Raw genomic sequence first — 17,600 nt, 5'->3', positions numbered from 1 at the left:
CTGAATATGATCCTCACTTTTGGGATACTGTCCAGTTGAGGCGCAGCCCAACTACTGAGAGCCACTAAGAACAAAGAAGATGACCTGGACAATTAATTACAAAGTTATGAGATACAACCAGGAGGTCAAGCCACACTGAGAAATGTTCATCTCCTATATGAGATGAATAGCCACATGCAAAAGAATGAAACTGGATACTTATCTTACAGCACACACAAAAATCACCTCAAAATGGATTAAAGACTTGAATGTAACCTGAAACCATAAAACTCCTAAAAGAAAATATAAGAGGTAAGCTCTTTCACATTGGTCATAGCAAAAAAAAAAAAAAAAAAAAAAATTGGATTTGACACCAAAATCAAAGATAACAAAATTAAACAGGAGGGACCACATCAAACTAAAAAGCTTCTGCTCCTCAAAGTTAACCATCAATAAATGGAATGAGAGAACACATTTGCAAATCGCATAGCCAATAAAGGGTTAATATACAAAATATACAAGGCATTCATACAACTCAATAGCAAAAAAAAACCTCAATTAAAAAATGGACAAAGGACCTATATAGACTCTTTTTAAATTTTTATTTTATCTAAATTCAATTTGCAACATATAGAATAACACCCAGTGCTCTCATCTCATCATGTGCCCTCCTTAATACCCATCACCCAGGAACCTTTTTCTAAAGAGGACATAACCACAGTTACATGAAAAGGTGCTCTACATCACTTATCATCAGACAAATGCTAATCAAAACCACAATGACATAATATCTAACATAACATAATATCTAACACCTGTTAGAACGTTTATTATCAAAAAAAGAAAAGGGAGAGAGGATAACAAATACTGGTGAGGATACAAACAAAAGGAAACACTTGTACCCTATTGGTGGGAATGCAAACTGGTATGATCACTATAGTAAACAGTGTGGAGTTTCCTCCAGAAATTACAAATGGAATCACCATATATTCAGCAATCCCACTCTGGGTATATATCCAAAAAAAAAAAAAAAAAGGAGACTATTATCTCAAAGAGAAATCTGCACTCCATTTTCATTGCAGCATTATTCACAATGGTCAAGCTATGAAAACAAGCTAAATGCCCATCAGTGGGTAAATGTATCAGGAAAATATGGTATGTAGATTCAATAGAATATTATTTAGCCTTTAAGAAAAGAAAAATACTGCCATTTGAAATAATATGGATGCATCTCGAGAGTATTATGATAAATAAAATAAGCCAGACAGAGGAAGGCAAATATTAGTGTCACTTACATGTGAAATCTGAAAAAAAGAAGTGGAACTCATAAAAACAGGTTTGAAAAGTGTTTGCCAGCAGATCTAATATATAATATACTGACTATAGTTAATAATACATTACTGTATAACTGAAAACTGCTAAGAGAGTAGAACATAAATTTCCTCACCAATAAAAAAAAGTTAAATATCAGAGGTGATGGATGTGTTAATTAACTAGATGGGAGGATTCCCTTCACAATGTATACTTATATTAAATCATCACTTTGCATGCTTTAAACATTTCACAATTTTATTTGTCAATTATGCCTCAATAAAGTTGAAAAAATACTTGTCAAATGATGCATAAGTAAGTATCATATACTGTCCCCCAGCACTGGCCCCCACATGTTAATTTATTTTTTAACTTTCAGGAAGCCAAGGTTAATGTGTCTTGTTCATTGTTACATTCTCAGAGTTTGTCATAGTGCTTAGCATATGGAAAATGCTCATTAAATATTTATTGAAATTTCATGGTCTTGAGTTATGGTACATTATAAGCTCAAATAGAAAATGTGATTTTTAGGAAGCATGCAAAAAATAAAATTGTGTTTGTGTGTCTTAAAAATGTACTAACTAAACATCTAAGGTACATGAAAAAAGAGAAACCATTTAAAGCATGTTGTCCTGTAGCACCTCCAAGGGTTTTGGTAACTGGAGGCACCAATTTCTTTGGAAAGGTCCTGAGTCATGAGCTGTGTGCAAAGGAGATAGATATGAAACAGATGTTGATAGATAAATGATTGATTGATCGATTTACAAAATGTGTTATTTTGTTATACACTTAATTGTTTTCTTCACTCTAAACAGTGTGAGTTTCAGTGTCACACAAGTAGCAATGTACACATTTGATCTATTGCTCATAACTTTTGCATAATAGCCCATGTTATGCAATTACTGTTATTTTACTTACCCACCCCCATTTATGAGCATCTCCATTGCCTCCATCTCTCCATCAATATAAATTGTTTTTCCTTGAACATGCATATTGGTGCCCTTTTGCCAATATGTTAGAATTGCTACCATTAAGGACTATCATTCCTGGATCAAGTAGTATGGGTGTGTTATTCTTGACTGCTTTTGGAACAGCTACCCCAACCCAAACTGCCACTAGCACAGCATGACAGTTCCTGTATCCCCACAACCCTACCAGCATTTGGCATTATTCAGCTTTTCAATTTTACTGGTCTAATATCATAGCCAAAGGGATATCATATTGTAGTTTAAAATTCCAGTTTGACTGATTATTTTGAGTATCTCGTTACAGTTTAAAATTCCAGTTTCACTGATTATTTTGAGTATCTCTTTACTTATTAGATTTATAGTTTTCTTATTAAATTATCTCTTCCATATCATTTGCGCATTCTTCTAATGAGATTACTGATTTTTTTAAGTACATGACTTCTTAGATACATGATATTCTTATTTCATCTTAAACATTGCAAATTTTGGGGCTCCTGGGTGGCTCAGTTGGTTACTCATACAACTCTTGGTTTCTGCTCAGATCATAATCTTAGGGTTTTGTGATAGAGCCCCACATTGGGCTTGGTACTCAGCACAGAGTCTGCTAGAAATTCTCTCCTTCCCTCTTCCTCTGCCCCTCCTCACCACACTCCCTGCCCCCTCCACACACACACATGCATACACTCTGTAAATAAATAAATAAATCTTTTTTAAAAAATTGCAAATCTCATTGCCACGTATCCTCTCTTAACTTTGTCTATGGTATTTTTCAGTGAGCAAAAATCTCTTGTTTTATGTAGTCAAATTAAACTTTTTTATCTAATTTTTATGCTTTTGAGATTTTACATTGCTTCTACCCAATAGGCCCCAAAAGCATCCCCATATTTCATTTTTTAACTTTATATTTTTTACCTTTCTCATTTAGATCTTCTATTATCCTAGATTCTACTTTGATCTATTAATGTCAATCCAGTTCTACTTTTCTCATTGAATAGATCTAATTTTCCAAACATTGTCCTTAACAAAGTCACTTTATTATTTTGGTGCTCACTTTATTATTTCATGTTGCAATAAAGAAATCAAGAGTGAAAGATCCTAAATGCTTCCAAAGTATTGGAAAAGAGGTTTTATACAAAAGAATAACACTAAGAATACTTGGACTTCTAAATAGCCACATTGTGCTAAAAAGACACAGAATAAATACTCTAAAATTTTTCAGGAAAAATAATTTACCACTCAATCAAAATATCAAATGAGTTAAATATGGAATAAAGATAATTTCAGATTTATAAGCTCTCAGAATATATATATATATATATATATATATATCATATGCATACTTTCTTGGGTAGAATTGGAGAATATGCCCTCCAAAACAAGGAAATCAACCAAAAAAGGATAAAAGTCATGGATTCCAGATAATGGCAGAATATTCAATCTGGAAGAGTAGCAATTAGAAATTTCAGGATAAATCACATCTAAAAAGCAACAATTTCAGCTTAAAGCATGAGATGAGAGGGCTCAAAGCAAATAATGAAGAGAAAGGAAGAAGCTAGAATAATATGATAAAATTATATTTTGAAAGTGAAAGAAGGAATATGTTTAATCCTAAAACTTAGTAGTTAAAAGCATTTTATGAGTCCACAGTTTGGTTGAAGGATTCTGCTGATACAGACGAGGTTTGCTTTCACGTCTTCAGACAGTCATCAGGTTAGCTGAGGGTTGGAAGATCAAGAATGGCTGGAGCTGGGACCACTTGATTTTAACACACAAAGTCTGATCCAACAGCAAGGAGAATAGAGCTTGTTCTCATGGCATTGGTAGAGTTCCAAAAGAGGAAGTACACATGTCCCAGTGTGTTTTAAGCCTCTCTTTGTATCAACATTGTTAAAGTCCCAGAGTAAAAGCTTGTATGGCCAAGCTGAGAGTTGGTATGAGAAGAAACTTCTGAAGAGTATGAACATAGCAAAATGTAAAAATTGGGTCCAATGATACAATAAATCAACTACAAAATGTACAAGTAGTGAAGAATAGTTTAATCTCCAACTATTATAGGTGGAAGTCAGAAAATAATCTTAAAATAGATTAGTTAAGAAAAAGCAAGATAAACATTTTATTTACTGATAAAGAAGAAGTTGCTGGAAGAAGCCAATAAAAGAGTTAATAGAATTTGCTTCAGAAGTAGGATTTGAGAAATAGAATGCTTAGGGCAAGAGATGACTGTTTCATTATTAGATTTTCAGTACCTTGATTTTTTAAAAAAATAATTTAAGTATTAATTGCTTAAGTTAAAATGTTAAAATTATGAATGAATATCATTTTAAAAATCAGGAATTATAAATAAAGAAACTATGTTTCTTAAGTAAATGTTCATTTGTCTTGAAAGAGCTAGCAAGAAATATTTCAAAAAAGAGACTATGGCATTGTCTTCAAGACAAGTCAGAAAAGCAACATCTTGAAAGAGTATAAACACTATATCTGAGTTATTTAAAAAGAATATCTATAAAAAATTCCTTTGGAAAAAATAAGATTTGTGTATGAAAATGATAAATCAAAACTAACCAGCATTTTCTATTCTGCTAAAGCCAAAGAGCCAAAAAGTTGTAATCCATATAATATACAATAGTAAAGAACTTGGAGCTCCATAAAAGAAACAACAATAGAACAAATTATTTTAGCTCCAAGAGAGTCCTCTATAACATGGAGTATTCAGTTAATGACACAGAGATTTCTGTGGATTTCTTTTACTCACCATTGTTGATGCTGCCAACAGGAGTCACTAACAGAGTACTATTCTTTTTGTCCAAAAATATATTTCAGTAATCTGGGTATCGCATGTTATGATATTAACAAAATGTGAACTAATTGGAATAAATAAACTTGCCATTCCTAAAAATAACTAATACTTTTAGGATCATTTTTATTTTTATGTTTCTAACATTATTCTCTCTATGTAGCCACATTGATATTATGTTAAAGACATACCTACATAGTTAAAATACAATTATTTGTGTAGAAGTGCTTCCCCACTAGGCTATATTTTCTTTAAAGGTAGGAACCCCTGTACTCATTTTAGAGTCTCTAGCATTTTAGCACAGTGCCTGTCACACAATAGGTACCGGTACAACTCTGAATAAATAAAACAATAAATAAATTCACTATCCTATCTGAACAATTAGAATCCATTTAATAGTAAATGAACTGAAAATTTTGGGAAACCAATATTAAGTATCTACTCAAATAGGCACTATTTTTGAGAAGAGAAAAACCTCCTAGTCCTCTCCATCAAGCAGTTTATACTTTAGGTGAAAACAACATACATTTTTTTGAGTAGTTATTACATGGCAAGAAAATGCTGGATGTTTGTATATGTTATTTCATTAAATCTGCAAAACAACTTTTGAAATTATTATTATTATTGAGATGAAATACTATTAAAATCAAAATAACATGACAGTCTTTACCTATGCAGCTTTCTGTGCTTTCTGAGATTTTCAAGAAATGACTTACTGTGATTGTTTTGGCTCCAAATCTGGAAGTTTTTCTTCATCTAGAAATACCAATATATCAATCACTTAAGAGGACTGTTAGTCCAAAATATCTGACCAATTTTATAGCTCCTTTTTTGTATACAAGTTAGAAGTCCCTAAAATGTTATTTTTTTATTTTAGATTTAAATTTTTTTTTTTAATTCATGAGAGACACAGAGAGAGAGAGAGGCAGAAACATAAGCAAAGGGAGAAGTGGGCTCCTCAAAGGGAGCTGGATGTGGGACTCCATCCCAGGACTCCGGGACCATGCCCTGAGCCGAAGGCAGACGCTCAACCACTGAACCACCCAGGTGCCCCAGAAGTCCTTAAGATTTTAATAAATCAAATGATTTAATCCTTAATTATTAAAAATTAAAAATACTGAGCAAGCTAACTCAGATCCGGGAGTGTGTGAGAGAGGCTGCCGCTACAGCGCCACTGGCCATCAGCCTACAAAGGCATGACCACCAACGCCAGCTCCTTGCACCCATATTGGCCTCGGCACCTGAGGCTGGACAACTTTGTGCCTAACGACTGCCCCACTTGGCATCTCCTGGCCAGCCTCTTCTCTGTCTCTGGGGTCTTGGTTGCGACCACATGGCTGTTGTCAGGTAGTGCTGTGGTCATGCCCCTGGGGACTTGGCAGCGACTGTCCCTGTGCTGGTTTGCAGTGTGTGGGTTCATTCACATGGTGATTGAGGGCTGGTTCAGCCTTTATCACGAAGACCTTCTTGGAGACCAAGCTTTCTTGTCCCAACTCTGGAAAGAGTATGCCAAGGGAGACAGCCGATACATCCTGAGTGACAACTTTACGATATGCATGGAGGCCATCACAGCTTGCCTTTGGGGACCACTCAGTCGGTGGGTGGTGATTGCCTTTCTCTGCCAGCAGCCCCTGAGCTTCCTCTTACAACTTGTGGTCTCTGTGGGTCAGACTATGGGGATGTGCTCTATTTCCTAACAGAGCACTGGGTTGGATTCCAGCATGGGGAGCTGGGCCACCAGCTCTACTTCTGGTTTTACTTTGTCTTCACAAACAGCTTGTGGCTGGTGCTGCCTGGAATCCTCGTGCTAGATTCTGTAAAGCAGCTTGCTCATGCCCAGAGTGTGCTGGATGCAAAAGGCACAAAAGCCAAGAGCAAGTAGAACTAATCAGTAGTAGGCTGGGCTTGAACATTGGCTGATGAGGAACCCTCCACCAGGAAGAAGAATCCAGTCCTTATTCCCACAGGTTGGAGGGAAAAAGCAAATTGATTTGTCAAACTCAAGCTGATGGGTAAGGACCAGAAGGACAAAAGGCAGGGGCAAAAAAGGAGTTGTGTGGAGCTACTGCCAGGAGCCACTGGGACAAAGGTGCAGAAGAACCTAGGAGGGCCATGATGGTGGCAGTTTTTAAAATCAGGAAATAAAAGATCTTGACCCTAAAAAAAAAAATAAATTAAAAATAATATATGTAAAATGTTACTCTTCATAAAGACCTGTCACATATATTATTAAGACGAATATTAGCAACTACCACTTATTTAGCTGATATTTTATAGCCAGTTTGCCAAGGACTCTACAAGCATCATGTATAATCTTCCAAATGATGATATGGAAAAGCTTTTATTAACTGGTTTTTCTTAGATAAGGTAATTGAGTCAAATGGATTAATTAATTTAAAGTTCACATATCTAGAAAGAATGATGACTTTTTCATCTGTTCACCTGAAAAGACTATGCTTGACCACTGTATTAAAAGGTCTACTATACCTGTGAGATGGGCAACATTAATATGTCTGTCCCCATTTTACACAACAGGAAACTGATACATTGCAAGATCAAATGCCCCACAGGTAAGAAGTAGAACCTTTGTTTTTCCTTCCAACTCCGGCCTCAGTCTAGTGGAATTAAATAGTACACCAGTATGTACAAAAGACAAATAATTGCTTTCTACATTTTACCTTTCATAGAATATAAAAAGTGAGAAAACCAAGAGAACTATCATTATTGATAATCACTTTGATGAACACTTTTTGGTGTTACCCAAGCTTTACTTTATCTCTGCAAGCAAGTGTCCTAAACAAATAATAGATAGTAATAACACATAAAGTTAATAAAAAGTTCAGAGAAATTTCAATTGTATACTGTACTCACATCCATACTTTTTGAGTCTCCAAGGAGCTTACTACAACTATGCACTCCATTTGTTATCAGTCACTTTTGTTCTCCATCTGATGAGGGGCTTTCCAGTATCATGAACTATAAGACTTTGAGATCTGACTTGACATTAGGGGCCACTTGAAAGCTACTACTTAAATGTACTTATTACCTTTCTGGTTCTATTTTTTATTAATTACTATAAGCATTTGCAATATTTCAGATTATTGAAAACCAAAATAAATGTGCAAAGAATTTCATCTCTTTTTTTTAAGATTTTATTTATTTATTCATGAGAGACAGAAAGAGAGAGAGGCAGAGACACAGGCAGAGGGAGAAATAGGCTCCATGTAGGAAGCCTGACGCAGGACTTGACCCTGGGTCTCCAGGACCACACCCTGGGCTGAAGGCAGCCCTAAACCACTGAGCCACCTGGGCTGCTTGAATTTCGCCTCTCTTACAACAACTTTGGGAATAAAAAAGTTTGATAAATACAATGTTCTTTATTCTTAAAGTACATTGCCTCATTATATCAAACCAATCAATCAGTCCTTATCTCTCTCTCTCCCTCCCTCCTTCCTATTTCTGGTCTTAGCTGCCATATAATTAAATCCAAACTAATTATAATATTTATATGTTAAAGAGTATCATGGAACTACTTGTAGCCCAATATAAAGTATCAATACATAGTTGCATACACCAAATATAGTTGACCATATGATTGATTTTTAAAGGAATTAGACAATATGATCGATTTTTAAAAGGGTCAGAAGTAATAGTACATGACAGCTGGCAGAGTGTTTAGGAACATTTCATTTCAATAGTCATAGAGGATTTTTTCAAAGACAGATTTGTTGAAAACCTTTATGGATACATTCTGTAATGAATATCTTTCACATAAGCATGCACAATATATTACCAACTCATAATATGATTATTGCCTTGAATTGATATTGGCATCCTTTAGGGCCATAAGAAAATCACATAAAATTCTGAATTATTTCTCTTTGAATTATATATATATTGAAATTCAGTGAAATAAGAATGGTTAGGTATCTTGCATTATGCATAATGAAAATTTCCACTCTGAATTTGTGGTTTGATGGGCTGATGAAACACTTTGTGACAGCTTTGCTTCTCAACTTTGCCTCAGAACTAAAGAAAAATGACCCTCCATCTGGTTTACTGAGACAAGCAAAATTTCAACTCTTGTTAGATCTAACAATATCTGTACACATTATATGGGATTTAAAATTAAATATTCCTTGAGTTACTCCAAAGGTCTGAATATTTTACTTCTGTTTTAATTGTATTTTAATATTCTTTACTTAATGTAAATCACTGTCATGGTATGCTATTCTATACAGTTTAATTAAAATCAATTCAAAGTAGGATATTTAAGTTAAAAAAAACTAATATACATTCAAGCCAAATGTAAAAACTTTTACAATCACAGACCTTACAAACAATATTCAAAGACTTGAAGTTTATTATTGCCAGGCAAATCAATACTTTAAAATGCATTTTTATTTAAAATGGGTTCAGCGAAAATATATTTTTCATATTTAAGAAAGTAAAAAGTAACCTGAATTATATAAAGATTTCTCAATTATCAAATAGTCCCAACTGGGATCTAATTTTTGAACAGTAAATTTTCATTTTGCTCTGTGACTTTCCTGTAATCATAATATACAGAATGGAAGACCATTCCAAGGAAATGTACAGAAATCAGAAGGGAGATTTATTGATTTTCAACTAAAATATAAACTATTTTAAAAATTGTTTTGTAGTTATTATCTGTAGTTCATTATATGAGTTTTTGTTCGCGTGTCATTCTGTGCCACTTATCTAGCAGAAACCCAAGTCTTTTTTTTTTTAAGATTTTATTTATTTGTTTATTCATCAGAGACACGGAGAGAGAGAGGGGCAGAGACACAGGCAGAGGGAAAAACAGTCTCCATGCCGGGAGCCCAATGTGAGACTTGGTCCTGGGACTCTGGGATCACGCCCTGAGCCAAAGGCAGATGCTCAACTGCTGAGCCACCCAGGCATCCCAGAAACCAAGTCTTAATGAATTTATCCATCTGTTTTCTCAATGAATGCATCTGTACAGCTATATACTGCTCAACCAGGAAAAGAGTAACTACAAATTATTTAACCAGGGTTCTGGCAATCTTATGACTTCAAATGAAATTGCTTCCTTTCTTTGCAAAATGAGGCTATTTCTGGAAACCACCATTAATAAGTTGAATGGCAGCACTCAACAAGATATGCCCCCACCATCCACTATCTACACACATAAGTATTCAAATCCAGTATGCATGTAAGTAGTTTCAGAATAATTAAGTTGTACCTCCATGGAAAAGAATCTTATTAACTAGAGCAGAGCTCTTTTACCTGTAGTCTGATAGTCTCTACTCAATACCAAAGTTACTTAGATCAGCACGTTTTTCCACTACCACCTTAGTGAAGTTCGTTTTCTTTCTTTCTTTGTTTCTTTCTTTCTTTCTTTTGTGAGTTTATTTCATACATTTATAATGTAATTAGTCCTTCTGTTACAGCCTATGTGACGGTTACTTTTATCTGTCAACTTGTCCTGACCACAGAATGCCTGGGCAATTGGCCAAACATTATTCTGAATGTGTCTGTGAGAGTCTTTCTGGATGAAGTTAACGTGTGAATTGATCAACTGAGTAAAGCAGATTACCCTTCCTAGTGTGAGTGAGCCTCATCCAATCAACTGAAGACATGAATAGAACAAAAAGACTGAGTAAGAATTCATCCTGCCTAAATGCCTGAGCTGAAATATCGGTGTCTTCCAGCCTTGTGATTCAGACTGAAACATTGGCTCTTCTTGGATCTCAAACCTGCCGAAACTGCACATCAGCTCTCTTGGATCTCTCTCCAGGTTCCAGCTTGCTAGCTGTAGACCTTAGGACTTCTCAGCATCTAGAATCACATGAGCCAATTTCTTATTATAAATCTCTTTATGCTATAGATAACGATACATTGCTATATGATTATTTGCTTACCTTAAGATTTGATCTTTGTGCTATAAAAGTCTATGGGCTTTCACAAATGCATAATGTCATGTAAGTCATATATTCACAATTATAGTGTCATACAGACTATTTAAAGCATTCTTTTAAAAAAGTTTCCTGTGCTTTACCTATTCAACCTTCTTTCTTCTTAAACTCCTTCCAACCACTAATCTATGTATCATCTCTATAGCTTTGCCACTTCCAGAATGGCATATAGGTATGTAACCTTTGCAGATTGACTTCTTTCACTTAGTAATATGCCTATAAGATTCATCCATGTTTTTGTTCAGCTTGATAACTCGTTTCTTTATATTGCTGAATAGTATTTGGCTATACAGCATTTATTTATCCACTCACTTATTGAGGAAATCTTGGATGCTTTCAAGTTTTGGTGATTATGAATATAGTTCTATAAAATTTTTTTTGAAAGTTGTTTGTATGGAAATAAGTTTTCAACTCGGTTGACTAAATAGCTAACAGGACAACTGCTGGATTGTACGGTAAGATTATGTTTTGCTTTTTAAGAAACTGTCAAACTGTCTCCCAAAATGACTGTACTAGTTTGTTTGTATTACCAAAGCAATAAATGAGAGTTTTCATTAAGTTTTGGGAAAAGAATATTCCTGTAGATTTAATGATTGAAATATTTTTCGGGAGAAAAAGAAATATAAATATTATTATAGATCTCAACCTTAAAAACAAAACAGTGCACTAAGATTAAAAGCAGGATTTCATTCAAAGCAACATGCAGAGTCAGATCAGCTTATTGAAATACCTATATGCCTTAGTAATGACTTTTTTCATATTGGGCCAAAGCAGAAAACAGGATTGCTTTGGAAAATATGTCTTCTAGAGTTAAGGCATAATTTTCCCTTTGTATAGGTTCACTTTTTTTTTTCAAACATCCAAATCTGCCTCTGTTTAGTTGTTCCCTCATTTGAGACACTGAATCTTGTTCCCTCTTTCAAAGGACTTCCATTTCTGATGCTGTAATACCTCCTTTTTATAACAAATCAAGGAGGAAGAAGTGCCCAGCCTGCAATACATTTTCAAATCAGTTTTCTATTTCTGGACAAAATAACATCCATTAACATCCAATAACAGAATCTGGACAAATGACATCAATTAAATGGATGTCACTATCTTAAGCAAGCTTTTACTGTCAAGATTTAAACATGATCCATTATTAATATTAATGTGACAGAGATTACTTAAATTTCTTAAATATATTTTTTAATATTTAACATAGTATTGACATACAGATTTATATAAATCCATATGTATGCTGATACTAGTCAGAAAATATAGCCAATACACTATCTATATTTCCTCCATGTAAAAACTGGACATTCTCATGTGATGTTTCTGACTTCAATACTAATTTGAACTCCTGAAAGTTAGGTTATATAACTGAATGATTGCTCATTAAGAAAGCTAATTCTTTGTTGCTTTTATAGTGTTGAAATTTGACCTAAGCAATGCTAACTGGAGATAATTTGAAGGAGCCATAGCATATAATTTTCTAAGAAAAAAAATTCAGCAAAAGGATTTCTTTCAAACAATAGTACCAATTTGTTAATTTTCTTTCATTAAAGTGTGATTAAAAATATAGATCTTCCTAAAATTATGATGGAGTTACACCCCAATAAACTCATCATAAATTGAAAATATTGTGGACAAAAATGCATTTTCAACACCTAACCTACTGAACATCATAGCTTAGCCTAGCCTATCTTAAATATGCACAGAACTCTTATATTAGCCGGTAGTTTGGCAAAAGCATCTAATACAAAGCCTATTTTGTAAGACAGCATTGAATATTTCATGTAATTTGTTGAATACTTACTGAAAGTGAGAAACAGAATGGCTTGAAGTATAGAGATTGTGTATGTTTATAATGGCCTGGTTGATGGGAAGCTGCAGCTCACTGACATTGCAGCATCAGGAAAGTGATTGGACTACATATTGCTAGTCAGGAAAATATCAAAATTCGAAATACAATTTCCATTGAATGCATATCAGTTTCACAACATGGAAAGCCAAAAAAATGTAAGTCAAATCATCATAAATCAGAGGCAATCTGTAACTCATTCTACTCTACTGATTTGTTTGATTAATAAATATTAGAAAGCATCCAGGGGATCCTGGGGGGCTGAGTCAGTTAGGCCACCGACTCTTGATTTCAGCTCAGGTCAAGATCTCAGGTTGTAGGATAGAGCCCTGCATCCAACTCCATGCTCAGCATGGAGTTGGCTTGAGATTCTCTCTCCCTCTCTGCCTCCCTGAACTTGCCTGCACACAGATGTGCTCTCTCTCTCTCTAAAATAAATAAATCTTTAAGCATAAGTAAATAAATATTGGAAAGCAACCAAAACACTGGGTGCTACAGAAAAAATATGACATAAGATATAGAAAAAATGTTTGCTTGTTTTGTTTACAGACACTCAAACCGTATGGACTATTACTTACAATTAAAGAAATAAGGGAAGAGGAAATAAAAGTTTGATTATATTACATGAAATATAAACTTATTTTTTATTTATTTTTATTTATTTTTTAATAAATTTATTTTTTATTGGTGTCCAACTTACCAACATACAGAATAACACCCAGTTCTCATCCCGTCAAGTGCCCCCTCAGTGCCCGTCACCCATTCACCCCTACACCCCACCCTCCTCCCCTTCCACCACCCCTAGTTCATTTCCCAGAGTTAGGAGTCTTTACGTTCTGTCTCCCTTTCTGATATTTCCCACACATTTCTTCTCCCTTCCCTTATATTCCCTTTCACTATTATTTATATTCCCCAAATGAATGAGAACATATAATGTTTGTCCTTCTCCGACTGACTTACTTCACTCAGCATAATACCCTCCAGTTCCATCCACGTTGAAGCAAATGGTGGGTATTTGTCATTTCTAATAGCTGAGTAATATTCCATTGTATACATAAACCACATCTTCTATAGTTTTTAGGGTATAGATCCTTTACATCTTTGGTTAGGTTTATTCCTAGGTATCTTCTGCTTTTGGGTGCAATTGTAAATGGGATTGACTCATTAATTTCTCTTTCTTCAGTCGCATTGTTAGTGTATAGAAATGCCATTGATTTCTGGGCATTGATTTTGTATCCTGCCATGCTACCAAATTGCTGTATGAGTTCTAGCAATCTTGGAGTGGAGTCTCTTGGGTTTTCTATGTAGAGTATCATGTCATCTGCAAAGAAGGAGAGTTTGACTTCTTCTTTGCCAATTTGAATGCCTTTAATGTCTTTTTGTTGTCTGATTGCTGAGGCTAGGACTTCCAGTACTATGTTGAATAGCAGTGGTGAGAGTGGACATCCCTGTCTTGTTCTTGATCTTAGGGAAAAGGCTCCCAGTGCTTCCCCATTGAGAATGATATTTGCTGTGGGCTTTTCGTAGATGGCTTTTAAGATGTTGAGGAAAGTTCCCTCTATCCCTACACCCTGAAGAATTTTGATCAGGAATGGATGCTGTATTTTGTCCAATGCTTTCTCTGCATCTAATGAGAGGATAATATGGTTCTTGGTTTTTCTCTTGCTGATATGATGAATCACATTGATTGTTTTAGGAGTCATGAACCAGCCTTGTGTCCCGGGGATAAATCCTACTTGGTCATGGTGAATAATTTTCTTAATGTACTGTTGGATCCTATTGGCTAGTATCTTGTTGAGAATTTTTGCATCAATGTTCATCAGGGATATTGGTCTGTAATTCTCCTTTTTAGTGGGGTCTTTGGTTTTGGAATTAAGGTGATGCTGGCCTCATAGAATGAATTTGGAAGTACTCCATCTCTTTCTATCTTTCCAAACTGCTTTAGTAGAATAGGTATGATTTCTTCTTTAAACGTTTGATAAAATTCCCCTGAGAAGCCATCTGGCCCTGGACTCTTGTGTCTTGGGAGGTTTTTGATGACTGCTTCAATTTCCTCCCTGGTTATTGGCCTGTTCAGGTTTTCTATTTCTTCCTGTTCCAGTTTTGGTAGTTTGTGGCTTTCCAGGAATGCGTCCATTTCTTCTAGATTGCCTAATTTATTGGCGTATAGCTGTTCATAATATGTTTTTAAAATCGTTTGTATTTCCTTGGTGTTGGTAGTGATCTCTCCTTTCTCATTCATGATTTTATTAATTTGAGTCTTCTCTTTCTTCTTTTTAATAAGGCTGGCTAATGGTTTATCTATCTTATTAGTTCTTTCAAAGAACCAACTCCTGGTTCTGTTGATCTGTTCCACAGTTCTTCTGGTCTCAATTTCGTTGAGTTCTGCTCAAATCTTTATTAACTGTCTTCTTCTGCTGGGTGTAGGATCTATTTGCTGTTTTTTCTCTAGCTCTTTTATGTGTAAGGTTAGCTTCTGTATTTGAGATCTGTAGATATCTGTGAAATCCATCTGGTCCAGTGTACATTTAAAGCTCTTGTTTCTTTGGAGATGTTGTGTTTAGAAGACCTATCGAGGGTAGAAAGTGCTAGATTGAAGTCACCACGTATAAGTGTATTATTATCTAAGTATGTCTTAATTTTGGTTATTAATTGATTGATATATATTTGGCAGCTCCCACATTCGGGGCATATATATTGATGATTGTTAAGTCCTCTTGTTGGATAGATCCTTTGAGTATGATATAGTGTCCCTCTTCATCTCTCACTACAGTCTTCGGGGTAAATTTTAGTTTATCTGATATAAGGATGGCTACCCCTGCTTTCTTTTGAGGACCATTCGAATGGCAAATGGTTCTCCAACCTTTTATTTTCAGGCTGTAGGTGTCCTTCTGTCTAAAATGAGTCTCTTAAAAAAATAAAATAAAATAAAATAAAATAAAATAAAATAAAATAAAATAAAATAAAATAAAATAAAGAGTCTCTTGAAGACAGCAAATAGATGGGTCCTGCTTTTTTATCCAGTCTGACACCCTGCGCCTTTTGATGGGGTCATTAAGCCTGTTCACGTTCAGAGTTACTATTGACAGATATGAGTTTAGTGTCATCATGATATCTATTCAGTCCTTGTTTTTGTGGATTGTTCCATTGGAATTCTTCTTAAAGGGGAATTTTAAGAGTCCCCCTTAAAATTTCTTGCAGAGCTGGTTTGGAGGTCACATATTCTTTCAGTTCCTGCCTGTCTTGGAAGCTCTTTATCTCTCCTTTCATTTTGAGAGCCTTATTGGATAAAGTATTCTTGGTTGCATGTTCTTCTCATTTAGGACCCTGTATATATCCTGCCAGCCCTTTCTGGCCTGCCAGGTCTCTGTGGAGAGGTCTGCTGTTACCCTAATACTCCTCCCCATAAAAGTCAGGGATTTCTTGTCTCTTGCTGCTTTAAGGATCTTCTCTTTATCTTTGGAATTTGCAAGCTTCACTATTAAATGTCGAGGTGTTGAACGGTTTTTATTGATTTGGGGGGGGGGGGGGTCTCTCTATTTCCTGGATCTGAATGCCTGTTTCCCTTCCCAGATTAGGAAAGTTTTCAACTATGATTTGTTCAAATACATATTCTGGCCCTCTGTCCCTTTTGGTGCCCTCGGGAACACCAATTAAAAGTAGGTTTTTCTTCCTCAGGCTGTGGTTTATTTCCCTTAATCTGTCTTCATGGTCTTTTAATTGTCTGTCTCTTTTTTCCTCAGTTTCCCTCTTTGTCATCAACTTGTCTTCTATGTCACTCACTCGTTCTTCCACCTCGTTAACCCTCATTGTTAAGACTTCTAGTTTGGATTGCATCTCATTCAATTGATTTTTAATTTCTGCCTGATTGGATCTAAATTCTGCAGTCATGAAGTCTCTTGAGTCCTTTATGCTTTTTTCTAGAGCCACCAGTAGCTGTATAATAGTGCTTCTGAATTGGCTTTCTGACATTGAATTGTAACCCAGATTTTGTAACTCTGTGGGAGAGAGGACTGTTTCTGATTCTTTCTTTTGAGGTGAGGTTTTCCTTCTAGTCATTTTGCTCAGTGCAGAGTGGCCAAAATCAAGTTGTATTGGGAAAAGGAGAAAAAGAGAGAGAAGGAAAGAAAAGAGAAAAAGAAAAAAGGAAGAAAAAAAGGAAAAAAGAGAAGAAAAAAAGAAAGAAAAAGAAAGAAAGGTGAGAAAAAGGGGTGGGAGAAGCAATCAGAAATCAAAAACAAAAACAAAAAACACGAGGGAGTATCTTCTGATTCTGTGTACTCTAAGTCCCTTGACTTCCCCTGGAACTTGTCCCTCTCGCTGGTCTTCTGGGGGAGGGGCCTGTTGTGCTGATTTTCAGGTGTTAGCACTTGGGGGAGCTGCTCTGCCCCCTGCCTGGTGCAGGGCTCAGCGCGGTTGTTCACCCCGTGAGGCCCCAGGAGGAACAAACGCAGTGGCGGGCCCAGCTCTGGAAACCTGGATTCAGCCCCCGCAGGAACTCCGGAGCTCTCCGTCTGCAGGGCCTGGAGGCTCCGGGCGGGGCCGCTGATCTGCTCAGCTCGGGGCAGGAGCGTCCTTGCTGTCCTGGGGCCTCCCGGCCTCTGCCTGTCCCGGGGGGAGGCGGGATCCCGAGCTGTGTCCCGGCGCCCTGTGCTCTGGGGCCTGCGCTGTTGGATTCGCGCTCCCGGGCCGCGTAACCCCCTCCGCGGAGCCGCCCCCGAGCCCCCCGAGCTGCTCCGGGC

The 17,600-nt window shown here is 36.0% G+C and overlaps 1 pseudogene; it reads left to right on the top strand.

Moving 5' to 3' along the window:
* The first annotated feature begins 6,234 nt into the window (after nt 1-6,234).
* On the top strand, nt 6,235-7,220 carry LOC140615595 (3-beta-hydroxysteroid-Delta(8),Delta(7)-isomerase pseudogene; annotated as a pseudogene).
* The last annotated feature ends 10,380 nt before the right edge of the window (nt 7,221-17,600 follow it).

Source organism: Canis lupus, chromosome 23 (genome assembly GCF_048164855.1).
Source record: "Canis lupus baileyi chromosome 23, mCanLup2.hap1, whole genome shotgun sequence".
NCBI lineage: Eukaryota > Metazoa > Chordata > Mammalia > Carnivora > Canidae > Canis > Canis lupus.
The sequence above is the reverse complement of the archived record's forward strand: the minus strand, read 5'-3'. Positions and strand labels throughout refer to the sequence as shown.